This window comes from Xenopus tropicalis, chromosome 4 (genome assembly GCF_000004195.4).
Source record: "Xenopus tropicalis strain Nigerian chromosome 4, UCB_Xtro_10.0, whole genome shotgun sequence".
In the NCBI taxonomy this organism is placed as follows: domain Eukaryota; kingdom Metazoa; phylum Chordata; class Amphibia; order Anura; family Pipidae; genus Xenopus; species Xenopus tropicalis.
In genome coordinates, this window is record NC_030680.2 from 57803415 (window position 1) to 57816757 (window position 13343).

The window sequence follows — 13343 nt, forward strand, 5'->3', positions numbered from 1 at the left end:
GCTACACTGCAGCACTCTTGTTAAGACATTGGAATTTGCATTCATCCTTGCTTCAGCTATAAGTGTGCCCATCTGCTGGTAAGTTACACATACTTCTTTGCTGCAGCAGTGGAGGAACATTGATTCCTAAAGTTAAACAAATTCTTGTGAATGAAAAAAATCAGTAAATGGATATAAAATACTGTCTATAAGTGTATAAAAATTAATAAAATAAAACTTCTTGTCCATCATTTTTTTTCCGTTCCTGGTGTACCATACATTATTTAGTATTGTATATCACATTTAACAAATAAAGGAAGCAATATCTTCTTATTAAGCTTAAGCTAGTTGTTTGACCTATAGGTATGGGACCTATCCTGATTGCTTGGAACTTGAGGTTTCCAAAATGTGAGAAACTGTGTTTTTCTACATTGTGGAGCTCCATGCCTTAAGGATAGTAAAAGCACAAACATAACTTAACAGGATTATATTCCATCAATATAGAGTTATAGTTATATATATATTTGTATATCTGTATATACATTACTGTAAATGGCTGAAAAACCTAAGGGAGCAATGGAGACTATTTCACCAGGTGCATTAATGTATAACAGTATTTGTCCACAGATCTCTAACCTAAAATACTGTAGAACTGAATGACTTTATATTCTAGATGGGATCAAGATTTGCTTTTTTAGAAAGCTGACCATACACTGCAGACCAGTTTTGCAGCTTATTGGCCTATGCATGTGACCCAAATAACATCCTGCTTTCCTGCTTGACAAATATCTTGTTGGGAATCAATCAGATCAGGCAAGCAGGTTTAAAAATCCCACTGGGAGAGGACTGCATCAGGGTCATTATTGTGTTCCTCTCCTGTTGTGTTTGCACAGGCCCCTTTTTGATCCAGTCAAATGGTTAGATCAGCTAGATGGTTAGATGTATGGTACACTTTCAGTCTTATTAGATTTTGATCTCAAAATCCAAAAATAAAAAGATTTGTCAGTTAAAGTTTTCCTTGAAGGATGTCTTATTTGGAAAAATGTACCAGTGCAGTTTAGCCAAACTGTATTCAATCAAAAAAAGTGCCTTCCCTATGAAATCAGGAAAACCTATGAGTTCCAAACTTCCAGGTAAACCAGAACACATATAAATATACTCATAATTTTAGTAGCATTCAATAATAAACACAGGTTAGCAGCTAGATACTGATTACAATACTTAACAAAAGGAAGAGTTACAATTTGCACAAAACTGTTCTCACCATGTGGTTTTCTTTTTTTCATTTGGCCCCTTAAAGGCATTCAATACACAAAGAGGTTTTATACTTTTTATAGGGCAATGACTATGTCAATACCACCCCTTATATCTAAACACAAATATTTATATTTGACCCATGTATAGCATCAGGAATCAGGGATCACTGGTCACTGTTTATTAATGATCATTAGGTACTATCTATATTTACTAAATATATATATTTGAGAAGGGTTCTAATTTTCAGAGAGGTTTAAATACATTGGAGGGCTTAACTTGCCAGTGAGGGTCAACACTGATAAATACAAGGTTATGCACTTGAGAGGGATTTGGGGGTTATTGTATATAACAGACATTGCAACTCTAATCAGGGACAGTGTACATTTTTTACAATTTTTAAACCCAGTAACTGTGCATTAAAAGACCAAGGACAGGGCACCCCAGTGAATTTGCTGTTTTTCCCAAACTGGTACTTGAAAAATGCAACAGCATCCAACTCACCTGCCATTCCTAGGTTTCCCTAGGGACAACTGGGAAAAGCAGGCAAGATGATGATTGGCAATACATTAGACCATCTCCTGTGCCACAGAATTTATTCCCAACCACTTGGGTTTCCTTGTCCTTTACTGGAGGCTCTTTCCCCACTGCCAATAGGTAAATGTTCTCATCAGTAAATATAAACAACTGAAACTGCTCTAAGGTGGTTTTTCCTAAACTTTGTTGCAAAGCAACATTTCACTGCTTTACAAATATGCAAACTCTTTTCTACAAATAAACTTGGTCCTGACAAAATAGCTCAATTCTATAGGTGTAATATTGGATAGAAATGGAAGAAAATAATGTATATACTTCACAGTACCTCAATTTAATTAAAGAGCAGAGGCAGCGGTAATATGAAAATATAATAAACTCGATGTGCACTCAGCTCTGCAATCTTTGATAAATAGTCCCTGTGTCCCTTAATATTTCATTCTCTTGGACTGCCAATCTTCCAGTTCTGCACTTGCTATAACTTGCTATAAAATAATGGAATCTGATGAAAACTTCACAGGGTAAAGTATAATTCACCCTCCTAATGCCCGCAACCTTATACTTTGATTGCAAATTATCCTCTGCCTCTCGATGCTCACGTTACCAAGCTAAATAAAAATAAAGCTGAAATGGTATTACACAAAAGAAGATGGCTCTGAGTGCAATTCACTCACATTACTTACAGCTCCTGAATAATATACAGCTTTTCATTTATACAGTTTAGTGAAAATAAATGGATTTGGCCTCTAGGTAATGCATGCTTAGATGTTCTGTCTAAGTAATCACAGGAAAGCCTTATGGTAGCATTTTCTCTCTCACTCTTCAAAGAGAGAGAGAGGCCAAAGTCTGCCAATGGAAAATGCATTCTAACTTATCACCTTAGTTATTGTAAACATCTAAGGACTTGCTTTTAGTGTCGTAATTTAAGGTGTAAAGTGCAAAAGACAGGTAAAAATGTAATTGCGTTCTATGCATCTTGTGCAATTATTTGCCCTCCCTAAATACCAGAGGGACAGTACATAAAAGGGAAGCAGGTGCCAACTGGCACACGACTATTGTTTTTTTATGTGATAAACTGCTTGGATAGCAGTGGGTTAAATGATTCTGTTGTGTTAGTGCTAGTGAAGTAGCCAGATAGTCAGACATGCACAGTAACTTCTGATCATTTATTATAACATGGCAGGTAAGACTGGCCTGCTGCATACTTGCTTTCAGCTTAGACAGGAAGTGGTGAAACAGGAACAGGATAATAAATCACAAGACAAATGGAAATGCCCTTAACCAAAATGTCTACACAAGTAGAATTTACTACATATTAAGTACAAGGATGCAAGATGCTAGAGCCATGTACTTACTATTTTAAGTGGACAATTTGAGAAAAAAGCTTTCTAAATATATAATAATTATATACTATATAATAATTATATATATATATAAATATTTTGCCAGAATATAAGCATCTAAAGAGTTTTCCCATTATCATTTTAGGACCCTAATAAAGGTTAAGAATTTCATAAACATACATTTTAATTGCACAACTGGGCCCCTATACCTCCGGAGCTCCCCATTGGTTGCAAAGCCTCCTTCCTCTATTGTTAACCCCTTGATTTCAGTCCTATTTGCCATTCAGTTCATTTATCAGAGTATGTAGATGAAGATGACGGCAGCTCTTGAAGGTCTCTGACAGTTGTTGTTCTAAGAGGTGCACAGATTTTCATTCAATGGTTTTTAATCCTAGTTAATGTAAAATTCTATTGTAGATATCACATACCTGCTCTAAAACTTGCTTTGTTTAAAGATATATATTTTGTTGGAAAATTATCATCAATGAGGAGATGCAGACAATAGTCAATAAGCTTTACAATTGCATGCTCAAACCAAGACTCCAGTCGCTAAGAATATGGCAGCAATTTGTCACCACAATTTGTCACCACATAAACCAATGAAATTGTAGTTTGAAAAAGTAGTCCTGACAAATACATCACGTGAATCTTGTCCCATTGCATGTGGCTGGTATTTCTAATGCGTGGGAGCATGTAAGAGATCTACCAAGTAATATTTCTGATGTTGGCCTATTGAGATCTGTTTTATTAGGAATAACACATAGTCCATCTGTATTTGTAGTAGAGGAGGCCCATGCCTTTCATGTGTGCACACCTATAATTTCTTCCATTAATCGCTCTAAGTTGTTAAATCACCCATACCTCAGGCATCCCTGAGTATGTACCCTAAAAGGTTAAATAAAGAAAATGTGAGCTCTTGCCAAAACACTGTAATGTATAATGATATTGTATTAAGAAAGAAAAAAAAAACCTAGACTAATCAATTTAACAAGCTGCTAGAGCTACATATAATGTAACTATGTTAAATTAAGTTTACAATCCAAAATACTTATGTCAATTGATCCTTCAAAGAACAAAGTTGTTATAGGGTGATAGAACTAATTAAATATACAAGATCTTTATCTTGTAAAAGGAAGGAAAAGCATCCTGCCCCAGACAATCCATTTAAATCACTTTTAATGCACTTAAATACACATTAGCGGTATTGTCCCAGAGTACATTGCTACAGACAGAGCTGTGATAATTTTATAAGAAATGGTTCCTCTCTGCAAAATCCAATTTAGCGTAAACACTACTATAGATTATGTATTTTCCAGACTAAACTAAGAAGCATGGAAAATCAGGACTGTTATACTAATAAATAGTTTCCATTTCTCTGAAAAGAAGTTATTGAAGAGCTTTAAACATGTACACTTTCAAGGTTTTATCATTTTATTTTCTAAAGGTGGGTTGGCTGATTACTTTGTACAGGTATGGGATCCCTTATCCGGAAACCCGTTATCCAGAAAGCTCCGAATTACGGAAAGCCCATCTCCCATAGACTCCATTTTAATCAAATAATTTAGAATTTTAAAACTGATTTCCTTTTTGTCTGTAATAATAAAACAGTACCTTGTACTTGATCCCAACTAAGATAAAAATAATCCTTATTGGATGCAAAGCAATCCTCTTGGGTTTAATGAATGTTTTATTAATTTTTTAGTAGACTTAAGGTATGGAGATCCAAATTACAGAAAGACCCCTTATCCGGAATACCATTGGTCCCGAGCATTCTGGATAACGAGTCTTATACCTGTAATAGTAATGTATTAGCCTAATGTCCGACTGCCTGCAATTCTTGCTGCATGCTGCACACAGACAGTGTAATCAGTGTTGATTCAGCCAGGCATCAGACAGCATTTCAAACACAATTTCAAATTAAAAGAATCAAGCAAATGTCAGTGTGAGTGAAAGCCAGCTCTCCAAATGGGTTAAATGGGTTACAGGCACTCAGCGGGGCTGTTTGCTTGAAATCTTTCAGAAAGAGCTACATCAATGACTTCTCTAAGGAATCATCTGTCTCTTGTCTTGTAGCCCACCCTAGATGCAAGCAAATGTCACCTTGTGATTTACAAGTGTCAGCTTACTTCGTTGAAATATTACAACCAAGTGTTGAACAAAGGAAAATCAAACCAGTGAAGGGTTACAACTGCCCAGGGTGCACTTTTTTTCCTCAGGTGTTATCAGTTTCATATGTCCAAATTCCATATATGAGACACCCCTTAGTCAAAATCCCACAGGGAATAGATTGTCCCAGAATCTTTGCCCCCACAAAAAAACTACATGTGCCTAATGTACATGTGTGCATTTTTGGTTGACTGTTGCACTATGTGCATATAAAAAATAAAGAGTGAAGAATATATAATAGAAACTTTCATGCTATAGCATGATCCACGACAGACACTTAGCTTAGCTTTATTGCAGTTTATTTAGACAAGGGTGTCCATTTCAGCATACAAAACAAATCATAAATATAAATCCTGCCCTCTGGGCGCTACCTTCACACATTAAATGAGTTCCCTCACTAACCTGGGCCCCTTGTGGACTACCAGTGAGAAAACACAAATGTTGGGGTCACCCCTATACTCACAATACTTCTGGGGGATTTGCTCAGCTTCCTGGCTTTCCTCTGAGCTCCATAAAGTCTAGGCTCCCTCTGCTCCTTGCAGTGGCAGGAAGCACTCCCAGCCCCTCTGGGAGTCCTAAAACACAGAGGTATCAGAGAGATATCCTTCCTGCTCTGTGCCCTTCTCTGAGAGACTTTTACACACCTTTTCATACAATTAAATACCTTTCCACAGGACAGCCTTCCTGTGGAAAAGAAGCTCCAATAGGTGAGTTGGACTACTGGAATGGATTGCCTGATCCACTTGTTCCTTGCAGAACACTATAGCTATCAGGGCCAGACAGCAAAACCCTTTAAACAGAAAAAACATTCTCTGTTTATCAACATCTCCCTTAAAGCCTACATCTCCCACTATGGAAAACCTAAAGGGAAAACTTACATTATCTCTCATTTGTTGGGTCACACTACCACACACTGTAGAACCCACCTTATGTATCTTTGTTCCAGAACTATACTTTGATCTTCATTACATCTGTTTTCTTACATTATGACTTTGTGTGTATGTTGTTCTTGATTGGTGTCATTAGGATTAGTAAGTAACAGTTGTAAGTAACAGTACCCTCACCCTAAAAGCATTTGCTCTACTTACATTACTACAATACACAAAGGATACCCTGGAAGAGAACCTAGGGAATTTAGTTTCCCAAACCTTATCACATTGGAGAGCTGTAAGAATATAAAATGATTGCAATCTACCTGTCCACTATTCTCAGCCAATGTCTAATATAGCATTAGAACCAACGTGGGAACATATTTTACTCCTTGCTGAGATGTCATTATCATGAGCCTTACTTTGTAAAGAAGAGAAGATACTTCAACATGGAAATCTTAATTTTACTTATTCAGAACTTATTTGATGCTCCTGGGAGAATCGTTACTTATTCAAAAGCAATTTGATGCTCTTGGAACAATTTTGCTGCAGCATTAGCATGGGCAGCATCTCAAGCAGTGATTTGCAGTAGCTAGGAAGAAGAAAACTCACTTTGCAGCAGTAGGCATATGTATAGGCCTCTCCAATGAGACTTTACGTAAAGCATGCAATTAGAAATTTTAATGAAGTGCCTCTCTTCATAAAGCTCAGCCAACAAATCCATCTTGACTATACGTGGGACTAGCGGGCAAATTTTAGCACTGCTTATCAACATAACTGATTTGGATTGAAACTAAAACAAGAAATAATAATTACAGTTGCAAACGAATTTATGTGAAATAGCTAATAAGACAAGAAACGTTATTTCTGTATTTAGTTAATGTGATCTCATCATTGTTGAGAAGTCATAAAACACATTGTCTCGCTGCATTAATTTTATTGAGATCATTTCCTTTCAACATTCAAAAAAAATCTTGCTTTTTTGAAAAAACACAAAGCATTCTAAAGGTTTTTTTAGATTAAGAGACTGCTATACTACAGACATTTTTCTCCAGTTTGAAAGGTACGACTGTAAGTATTGTCAGCTCATGGCCATTTCTCTGATAACTCATTGTTTGCATTTTCCCACACAGCATTAGCAAAAATAAAGTGCTTTTAGAATCTTGTATTGCAAGTTTAATGGACTAAATTATTTTTAAAATATAAGGGGCTGTTTGTTCAAATAATGTGCTCTGCATAGGTTTCGGAATAACAAATATTTTTTTAAAAAAGAAAAGACATGCATAGTACTTACATAGTGATCACACCTCCTCCTAAACTATCGTTTGGAGGAAACTGTTAATTGCTATAACAGTCTTTCTTAATACAGACATGAATATTCTAAGTGCATTTCAATGACAAGTGACAATTAAAAACTTGCATTTAAACATAGCGCTGAACTTATTTAAGCTTGCATTTTAAGCACAGAATAAGGAGTGGAATACACTGTACAGTGGAAAGGGTGCTTTATACATTTAATTTTAAGCCACAGAATGTGACTGGACACCCAGATAAAACAGTCTGTTTTTGTTACATGCCTTACAAGAGTGCAAAGAAATAAATAGTTTACTTTCAGGGCCACAGTATTATAGCTGCAAAGCCCTAAATGCATCATCACTCAGGGTCATTGCAGGGTTTTTGTTAATGCACAGAAAGTCTTAATGTCCTATATATATATCGGAAGGAAGTATACCGCACTCACAGGTCTTATGAAGCAAAATAGAAAATGTTTTATTTGAACAAGTGACTAACGTTTCAGCTGTCTAAGCAGCCTTTCTCAAAGTACAAACATGACACACAAACCCCCCTTAATAAACCCGACAGTGGCGCCAAATACCCAGTGACGTCATACAGTGGGAGTGTTAAGATATACACAAAAAGTAAAATAACATAAATAACAATAAAAGAAAAAGCAGAAGTGTAAAATAAACAGGAAAACAGATAACTAAAACAAGTACCATAAAAGACCAAAAGAGAAACACCGAATGTGAGTGAGCAACATCAGACTAATGTGTAAGCGCTGGTACCGGTGTAGAAGCTGAACTGCACCACCCGCTGTCCATATTGCACTTGGAGAATACAAGTTGGGCATACCATAAATAATAAAACTGGCATCACCTGGTGAGGAGCGCAACCACCGCTTCTGAGTCGCAAAGGGAGAGAGCCACGAAAACCCTTGCTAAACGTGAGTGCCTGCTTCTACAGATGCCTATATATATACAGTATATATTGATAATAGGTGCGTGCAGAGGACCTCTTGTTCTTTATATGTGATTATAAAGAATGTAAGCCCCACTGGGGCAAAGACTGTGAATGAAGAATAATAAAACATGTGCAATATGGAAGCATTATATAAATAAAGGAAACTCAAGAAAAATAAAGAAAAATCAAGAAGACTAAGAATGTCAACCGACTCATATGATAGTTTATGTGGAATTTTAAGACTCTAAGCGTGGACCAATATACTACATTTCTCTGGTTAATTACAGTTACACCAAATAATTGTGTTTACAGAATTAACCAAAACTCGCTGTACAATATATGGCATTGTATTTATACAGATTTCAGGCAGCTGAAAACTCAGTAAGACCTGTAATGCATTGATCCTTTTGATGGTATTGGCACCTTTATATTCCTAAACAGGCTGGGATGTTATGTCAGACTATAATATGGAATACGTATTTACAAATGGGATATGTTTGTGTGGGATATATTGTATGTATCCATGGCATAAAAAACTTACTTGCAAGTGTGGCACAAGATGCAGAAAATGCTGATGAATGTTAAAGAGCACCAAGAGCCCTGGCTAAACTGTGAATCCATGCTTGTTTTAACAGTTTATACAAAATCAGTGCATGGTGGCAGCACATTTCCTTCCTCTAGGCACAGTCCTGTTCTGTATGAAAGAGGAAATCCTTTGCAGCCACTAATTCTGAGGTTACTATTGACTGACCTCATTCATCAACTGAGGAAGTTCAAAAAGCCAATGCATAGATGCTTGGTAATAAATGCAGCTGGTTTTTCAATTTGTGGTCACAAGACCTGCCCACATTTCCAACTATGCTACTTCAATTTAACCCTGTAGAAAAAAAAACAAAGGTATACTGTGTTTTCCATTTAGCCGTTAGTTATTATGAGAGATGGATGTTTCTCATTTGGCACTCGCCTGTAATAAATGAACTGATTTATCCCATTACCCATATGCATGAAAGGGTCCCTTGAACTCTCACTAGTGGGAACCCTATTTCATACAAATACAATAACTGACAGCATCAAGCAAAACTGTAATCAGTAATAGAGGACAAGACTGACCGAGATTCCCTATGCATATGGATACCTGTGGCACTGGAAAAACCACAAAAACCTCAAGATACAGGAAACCCAACAGACTGAAAGCTCTGTGATTCATATAAGTTTAGAATCACTGCAATCATCCAAGAATTACTACTTCTTGCATAGTAATATATTTTGGGGGGGGGGGGGTTATAAAATTATACAAAAAGCTTTGTATTATAGCAGTGCCATTTCTAATGCTATTTCTACTGATGGCATACTCATTAACCAAGCACGTTGTTTGGGAGTAGTCTTAGGTTCCTCCTCCTTTTCTCTGACCATATTAACACCACTGTCAAAACCTGTCATTTTTTCTTACATAATATTGCTAAAATCTATTCTTTATTTTCACAAGCAACTAAGACACTCATGCATGCTCTCATCCTATCCCATTTTTACTAATGCAAAGAATAACTTATAAACTCTGCCAAATAACCTTATAAACATCCCTCTGCACCTCACATGTGCCCACAATTCTTGGCTGACTCCTCTGTTCCTCTCAGAGTAATCACTTGGTCATACCACCCACTACTGCTGCACCTTTTTCTCTTGCTGCACTTTACATTTGGATTTACATCCCTGAATTCCTATGGAGAGAATCCTCTCTCAGTCTCTTCAAAACTATACTCAAAGGCCACCTTCTGGACTACTCACATAGCATCTGGCCCAGTTCTGGCATTTAATGCAGTGGCAATCACTGGAAACTGCAGCACTTAATATCCTCCTATTTGTGTCTATAATTTATCCACCCACTTAGACTTTAATGTTTAATGACATTCAAACCATCATTTGGTTAAAAATAAGGATTGATGCTGTTTTTATTGAGCAGTGTTTACTCAGTGTGTGTTGTCTGGCCACTCATTTCCTCTTCTGTGTCTGTTTCCTTCTCTTCAGCAGATTGGCACTGAATCGTAGCCATATCTCCAGTGCTGTGAAAGTGATAAGGAGGGAGCAGAATATACAGGAAGTGTATCATAAATGGGAATATTTTTGTTTGTACGTACTAGAATATATATTTGACCTTGGTAATAGCGCAATAGGATGCTAAAATTTATATGAATCAAACTTCATCATATGGTTGAACATATCAAGTCATTTGGTTGGAATAACGAAGTCAAGGATTGTTCTTAAAATCCTGTTTTCCACTGGAAAAGGCCTGCTGCATTAGTTTATTTGTGTGTGGGTACATGTGTGTTAGACACAAGGCAAAGTGAATTCAGTTTCTTTGATGTGAAATAAATTCACAATTAATTGCAAAGTCTGTTCAATGTCATACAAAACAAGGCTAGCAATATAGCATCTTAAAAAGTTAGATTCAAGCCTGATACTTGCCTCCTATGGTTGGTTGCAGAAAAAAACTACCTATAAGGGGCCCACCCTCTACTTGTTTTACACAGGAGCTTATTCTGGTACTGTGCTGCCTTAAGCACCAGACCAGTGAGTGCAATGATGTCACCAAAAGTGATGCCACGCCACATGCACTGACATCACTTCCAATCAAGAGCCATCAAGGAACCCCCAGCCTCTGCAGTCAGATTTGATAGGAAAGTATCCGGCAGCAATGGAGGGGTTTTTTTTTGGGAAAGTTTGATTTACTATATAGGACACTTCCTTAAAGATGCCACCCCAGGTGCCACCCAGTCCTTCCCGGGGGACATTTATCTCCCCAGGCCATATGTGTATATGAATCCCCAACCCCTGTACCACAAGGAGGGAGTGTCTTTAAAGAGGACCTGTCACTCAGACATAAAAAGCTGTATAATAAAAGTCCTTTCCAAATTAAACATGAACCCCAAATTCATTTTTATATTAACACATCCAAACCCATTTAAAAATCTCAGCTGTCAATCATATATTTAGCTTTCCATTCAGCACCAAGTAGATGTCACTGCACATCTCAATTTCCCCCCCCCCTCCTCATCATGTAATTGTGTAGCCAGTGCATGGGCATGGGCATCTGGTCCCCCATTCTGGCACATACACAAGATTTTGGCATGATACAAAGCTTGTCTTCATAACAGTGTCCACAAAATGGTGCCTGCCTGCTTGCTTTGATTGAGTAATTCCAAGACGGAAGGAGACAAGACTTAGGGGCTGATTTACTTACCCACGAACGGGTCGAATGGAGTCCGATTGCGTTTTTTTACGCGAAAAGTTGGGCATTTTTCGCGTAAGTTTTAACGCTACGCAAAATGCGCAACTTTTTACGCAACTTTCGTAATGGATACGAAAAACTCGCGTTTTTACGCAAAAATCGTATTGGATCCGAAAAATTCGTACAGAATCCGAAAAAATCGCAAAACATACGAAAAAGTCGCAAAATATTCGTTTTCAAGTCGGAACTTTTCCAATTCGGGTCGGATTCGTGGGTTAGTAAATCAGCCACTTATAGTATTTATATAGAGTAAGTAAAGTTTATTTTGCTCAACTAACAATATAGAAAATAATTTGAAGTTATTTTTTAGGGTAACAGGTCCACTTTAAGGAAATCAAAGAATGGAATGGAACCATGGAGCCTCTTACATGGACCAATAGTCTGCAAAATACAATCTGTTACCTGACTAGTCTTTATGCAACCAACAGTGGTGTAACTACCATACAGCAGACCCTGTGGCCATGGGGATGACAGGGGGACAGGGAGGCCCAGACCACAGTTTCTGCTGTATGGCAGTCCCTTACCCCAGCCCATTCACCAAATGTAACTTTGCCGCCGCAGCAAACAAGCAAGAAGTCAAGCAGCTGAGCAATAAGGGTAAGGGGGGACTGTGTGTGCTGGGGGTCCTGCAGATTCTGTTACTTTCCTGCGTTTCAGGATACAATGGGCACTTATCCTCCAGCAAGAAAATGTCAAAATGATAAATGAATTATTAATGAGAACTACAAGTTATATAATAATGTTGACTAGTAATCTTATTCTCTACATAATCCACTCTATACATAATCCACTCTGTATATATTCTGCCTGTTCAATCTCGCTAGAAAAAGGGGTAATTTCTCCTTCTCGTATAGCTATGTTTTCTTTGTAACTATTTGATCTATGCTATGATAACACTGCAGAGTGTGCATTAACCTTTCTCTGTTACGCTCTGTGATTTCAATATTGATTTCTTGACTATTAAGGTTTTCCTTCAGATGTTTCTTGCTAATTGAATTGAGACAAGTAAACGCTTTCACCTTTCTGATAATTGGCAAGTTAGGGTTCAAGCTTATTGCTGCAGTTAATCAATCGCTTGATGGCATATTTGGTGCGAATTCTCTGAAAGTGTTCATCTTAATTGATTACTCTCAATCCTTTCAGGCTTCCCAGTCCTGCTGTGTCACTTTATATATCAGTAATTTTCTATTTTCTTTACATTTTTAGGAAGGAGCGTCTGTTTTGTAGTCAGAGATAGAGAAATTATTATCAAAGCAATTATATTTACAGTAGGTGTATATAGATGGGACAGTCTTGCTTTGTATTGGGCATGGGGATGAACCCAATTTTTAAGGTGAAGTACAGTATATTCACATGCTATCAACCCACACAGCAATGCAAGGGTTTATTGATGAGACCTCAAGTGTTTGATTTTATATATGCAAAGGGGTATATATACTATATAGAAACAGACCCTGAGAGTGCTGGAGGACCTAAGATGAATAGGGGGCCCAGTGGGTAGCGTTAACCTCTATCAAATGTGAATGCATCTACTTGGAATTGTACAAAAAACAATTTATAGAGCTTTTAAGTGAAAACACAACAGTGTATTTCTAGTTAGAACATGAAAGTAAAAGTCTAGTTGGTTGCTATGTGTATCTGTACTGGTACAATTAAGCACCATTTTTGTAA